This window comes from Petaurus breviceps, unplaced genomic scaffold (assembly GCF_028583685.1).
Source record: "Petaurus breviceps papuanus isolate PSGF00001 unplaced genomic scaffold, PetGlider_PUasm1.0 164, whole genome shotgun sequence".
Taxonomy (NCBI): Eukaryota; Metazoa; Chordata; class Mammalia; order Diprotodontia; family Petauridae; genus Petaurus; species Petaurus breviceps.
Genome location: NW_027185735.1, coordinates 1,632,462 through 1,638,461, shown reverse-complemented (window position 1 = coordinate 1,638,461; position 6,000 = coordinate 1,632,462). Strand labels below are relative to the sequence as shown.

General features: G+C 35.4%; 1 protein-coding gene across 1 annotated transcript in view; it reads right to left on the bottom strand.

Moving 5' to 3' along the window:
• Window positions 1-6,000, bottom strand: part of MDGA2 (MAM domain containing glycosylphosphatidylinositol anchor 2) — a 990,863-nt gene that overhangs the window by 79,908 nt on the left and 904,955 nt on the right. The window lies entirely within an intron of this gene.

Genomic DNA, 6,000 nt, shown 5'->3' with positions numbered 1-6,000 from the left:
CACACACACACACACACACACACACACACACACACACACACACACACTAGCCTTGTAACCTTGGGCAAGTTATTTAACCCCAATTGCCCTCCGAAAGGCAAAAAACAAAAAAAGAATATATACGGACTCCAGTTATATAAGTAATGATTATAGCATTACAGCAAAAAACAAAAAAATTACACAGTGGAAACTGTTTTTTCTTACCTCTTGTTTCTTGCTAAAGTCAAAGCACACAGTATCACAAAATTTAACAAAATATAATTTATAAAAGCATATATAGCACTTATTATTGGTGATAAATATGATTTTAAAAACTTTTTCAGGAGGTATACAATGCAGTTTATTTGAGTAACATCTATGCTAAAATGAATCTTAAAAAAACAAAAGCATTTTAATATTTTATAAAAGAAAACTTCAAAGTCCACAGTAATCATTCTTTGAACTAAAAACCTTATTGTACCTCTCATGAAAATTAATTATTTCAAATAATTTATTCACATTTGGCAAAATTGTACCTACATTCATGCATTTCATGTGTCAATCTGGAAGTGAAAAAGCTGAGCATTAAGTAACACATTTAGACAAGTTCTGGCCCACATTTTTTATTCTTTGAACTTATAACAAAATGTTTGATCATCACCATTCCATACCATGGGATAATAGAAGTATCATTTAATTTGGACTAAGAATCTGGATTCTAGTCTCATATTTATAATTTATTAGTTGTGTGACCTTAAACAGAGCAAAACTTCTTTAGGTCTCAGGTGGTTTTGTTTGTTTGTTTTCATTTATGCAATGAGAGGACAAGATTAGATGATCTCCAAAATCACTTGTGGGGCAGGTGGATGGAATAGTAGATAGATTGCTGAGCCTGGAGTCAGGAAGACTCATTTCCCTGAGTTCAGTCCTGTCCTCAGACACTTACTAACTGTGTGGCAGGGCAAGTTGCTTGACCCTGTTTTCCTCAGTTTCTATAAAATGATCCAGAGAAGGAAATTTCAAACCCAGAATCTTTGTTAAGAAAATCCCAAGTGAGGTTGTGAAGAGTGGGGGCATGACTGAAAAAATGACTGAAGAACAAAATTACTTCTAGCTCTAAACCATAAGTGAAATTTAATTTGCATAATTAGGCTATTGCTCAGGAATTTATTTGCTCTTAAATAAATTTAATGCATATTATCAAAATTTCACAACTATTTGCTAAACCCCTTCCCCTATTTGATCAATTTTCTTTTTCAATAGAGTACTGGCAGAAAAGGGCCACATAACTAATTATATTCTTAACCATTCTACCTTTTCGTGAGGGACCCATCCAATCTCATTTCACTCTCCACTTAATCATTTTCTAGAATTTTCTACATGCATGACCTTCCTACCCTGAGAGAATATTTATCTTAAATATGACACTCCTAATTGTTGATCCTCCAACTCAGTTCAACATTTCTTAAGAAGCCTCAGTCATGCTCACTTCATTCCCAACTCAACTTCCCCACTCAAGTCTTTCTAATTCCATACATCCTTGGTAGTTGCCTTGGCCCAGTAGGTACCTTATTTCCCTCTCCTTTAACCTTCCCTCTATGTGTTCTTTTTCCAAATCAGAGTGCTATCTTCTTCAGGGTAAGGACTATCTTGTTTTTATTTCTATTTGCAGCTTTTGGTGTAGTACCTGTGACACGTAGTAGGCCCTTAATAAATATTCTCTCTCTCTCTCTCTCTCTCTCTCTCTCTCTCTCTCTCTCTCTCTCTCTCTCTCTGTTTCTCTCTCTCTCTCTCTCTCCATCTCTCTCTCTCTCTCTTTTACTATATCAAATAAATAAGCAAGCATTTCTCAAGTACCTACTATGTCCAACTAGTGATACAAAGAAAAGCAATCTGATCAAGAAAAATTAATATTAATAAATTAATACTATTTAATATTTCAGCTAGTGATATAAAGAAAAGTAATCTGATCAAGGGAAATCAATATTAATAAATTAATATTATTTAATATTTAAACAACTTTGTACAAGCAAGATATGTAATGACCCTTGCCTGGATGAACGCCAGATAGACAAACAGAATAGATACACACAAACACACACACACACACACACACACACACACATATATATATCCATGCACATACACACATAAATATACACATATATGCATGTGTATATATGTGTATACATATATATGTAAAATTAGAGATAATATTAGAGAGAATACTTTGTATAAGGGGGAATAAGTAAAGGCAGAAGGTGGAATGTTAGCTGAGAACTGAAAGAAGCCAAAAATTAGAGAAAAGAGGAAGAGAATTATATGCTTAATGATTTGCAAACAAAAATGGACAGTCAGGAGATGGAGTGTTTTGAAAAAGGAACAGCGAGGAGTCCAGTGACATTTGCCTGTGGAGTAGATAGAGGTTCATAAGGCATAAGATGACTGAAAAGGTAGGAAGGGGTCAGGTTATGAAGGGCCTTAAAAGTCAAATGTGAGGTGGGGATTATATTCCTCTAAGCAATAGGGAGCCACTGGAGTTTTTTGAATGGTGAGGTGTGACTTGGAAGATGACTTTGATAACTTAGTGGATGATAAATTATGTTGTGAAAAGACTTAATAATCTAGAGGCTACTGTAATAGTACATCGGTGAGGTGAGGAGGATAGACATTATCTATGTACTTACCTATCTGTCTTAATGATATTCCTTCTATTATAATATTGTTATCCTTTCTATTCTAGCTTGAAAGTATACTGAGAATATAAATTTATAATTGTAATATAATTTTCTAAATCTTCTATGATGACGATAACTAGTACTACTACTTCTCTGACTACTCATATTTATAAAGCATTTTTAGATTTGGGGTATGTGTAGGTGTGTGTGTGTGGGTGGGTGTGTGTGGGTGTGTGTGTGTAACATATGTTATTATCTCATAGTGCCTAGCATGGAAGGCACTGAATGAATATTTGTTAGTAGATTTTGTAAATCTAGTGATAAAAACAAAGATAATGTAGAAATGTGAAAAATACATTATTGAATATGTGTAGTTATTTTTTTGTGGGGGGGGAGAAGTGAAGGATATTAATTAACCTTGGATTTCATGTGTTTAGGGAACTCTCTGTGAAGAAACAAAGTTTTATAAGGTAGACTACTTCTCTGAAACTTAAAGGCTTAGAGAGTTACCCTAACCACATGGCAAATGTGTGTCAGAGATAGTCTCATAAAACATATACAAAATTAAATAGTTTACTTCAAAGGTCATATATGACAACTGGCCATCTTATATATAAATAAAGTGAGGGCATCTGGGCCAATCTACATTTACATAAGACTAAACTTAATTACTTTAATTTTTCTGGTATTCATAATGTTAATGTTGTTATGCCCATTCTATCACTTATTTTAAGTCACTACTTATCTAATGGCTCCTTTCTCATTGCCTATAAATATGACCATCTCTCCCCCAGATCCTTCTGTCATCATCATCATCATCATAATTCTTATCTGCCCTTTATGGATATATTCCTTCAAAAGGTCCTCCATAATAGATGCCTCCACTTTCTCTCTTCTTATTGCTTTACAATCCAGCTTCCAATTTTATCATTCCATTGAATGTGCTCTGTTCAAAGTTATCAATTATCTCTTTAATTGTCAAATTCAATTCTCTCTTCTCTATCCCCATTTTTTGAATTCTTGAACTCTCTGCTGCCTTTGACACTCTTGATTACTCTCTCTCTCTCTCTCTCTCTCTCTCTCTCTCTCTCTCTCTCTCTCGACCCTTTGTCTCTGTCTGTCTCTCCCTCTCTTTCTCTCTGTCTCTCTCTCGCTCTCGCTCTGGCTCTGGCCCTCTCTCTGTCTCTGGCTCTGGCTCTGGACCTCTCTCTGTCTCTGTCTCTCTCTGTCTCTCTCTCTCTGTCTCTCTCTGTCTCTCTGTCTCTCTCTCTTTTACGACTCTCTGTCTCTCTCTAGTTCCGGCTCTGGCTCTGGCCCTCTCTCTGTCTGTCTCTCTCTCTGTCTCTCTGTCTGTCTGTCTCTGTCTCTCTCTGTGTGTGTCTCTGTCTCTATTTCTCATTGTCTCATGATTCTCTTCCTACCTATCTGACAATTTCTTCTCAATTTCCTTTGCTGCCTCCTCCTTTGGATGAGATGACAATAGAGGGATTTTTGTCTTTAATAATTTGTTTGTTTACTTTTAGTTTACAAGATTCAGTTCCACAATCCCTTGAGTTTCAAATTTCCTCCCCCTCCCACTCCTCCCTGACCCCTCTTCCATGGTAACATGCAATCAAGCATAAGATCTGCAAATACTTCCACATTAGATATTAGTTCGGTTATAAAGAAGGATTTTAACAGAAGGAATGAACAATGAGAAAGAGGAAACAAAACCAAACAAGACAAAGACAGAGAGAAGGTAATTTGCTTCAATCTGCATTCAAACACTGTTCTTTCTAATTCTTTCTCTGAATTTAGACATCTTTCTCCATCATGAATCTTTTGGAGTTGTCTTATAACACTGCATTGCTGAGAAGAGTCCAGTATATAAAAGTTGGTCATCACACATACATTGTGTCTGTAATTGTGTACAAATTTCTCCTAGTTATGTTGTTCTCACTCAGCATCAGTTCATATAAGCCTCTCCAGGTAATATGAAGTCCATCTGCTCCTTGTTCCTTATAGCACAATAATATTCCATTATATGCATACACCACGACTTGTTTAGCAATTTCCCAAATGATGGGCATACCCTTAACTTTCAATTCCTTGCCACCACAAGAAGAGCTGCTATAAATATTTTTGTACACGTGGGTCTCCCTCCCACTTTCGTGATTTCTTTGGGATACAACCCTAGAAGTAATATTGCTAGGTCAAAGGATATGAAATTATTTATAGCCCTTTGGGGATAGTTCCAGATTGCTCTCCAGAATGGATGAGTTCACAACTCCATCAACAATGCATTAGTGTTGCAATTTTTCCACATCCTCTCCAGCATTTGTCGTATTCCTGTTTTGTCATCTTAGCCAATATAACTGGTGAGATGTGGTACCTCAGAAATGTTTTGGTTTGCATTTCTCTAATCAATAGTAATTTAGAGCATTTTTTCATATGCTTGCACATATCTTTAATTTCCTCCCCTGAAAACTGCCTGTTCATATCCTTTGACCATTTACCAATTGGGGCATGACTTATATTCTCATAGATTTGACTCAGTTCTCTGTATATTTTAGAAATGAGGCCTTTATCAGAGAAATTGGTTGTAAAAGTTCTTTCCCAATTTTCAACTTCCCTCTTAATCTTGGCTACGTTGGCTTTGTTTGTACAGAAACTTTTAAATTTAATGTAATCAAAATTATCCATTTTGCATTTTATAATGCTCTCTATTTCTTGTTTGATCATAAAAGCTTCACCTTTCCATAAATCTGAAAGGTAAACTAGTACTTGCTTTCCCAGATTGCTTACAGTGTCAGTCTTTGTGCCTAGATCATGCACCCATTTAGATTTGATTTTGGTATATAGTGTTAGATAATGGTCTATGCCCAGTTTCTGCCATACTATATTCCAGTTTTCCCAGTAGTTTTTGTTAAATAGTGACATCCTGGAAGCTGGGGTCTTTCGGTTTATCAAACCGTTGACTGCTGAGTCTCATATACCCAATATATTCCATTGATCCACTACTCTGTTCCTCAGCCAGTACCAAGTTTGATGACTGCTAGGCCACCTTCTCTAGTATTTCTTTTCATTAATTCCCTTGATATTCTGTACCTTTTATTTTTCCAATTGAGTTTTATTGCTATTTTTCTAGTTTTGTTAAGTAATTTTTTGGTAAATTGATTAGTATATCACTAAATATGCAATTAGTTTAGGTAAAATTGTCATTTTTATTATATTATTTCAACCCAGCCATGAGCAACTGATGTTTTTTCCAATTAGTTGGATCTGACTTTATTTGTGTGAAAAGTATTTTGCAGTTGTGTTCATATAGGTCCTGGGTTAGTTTTGGCTGGTAGATTCCCAAATA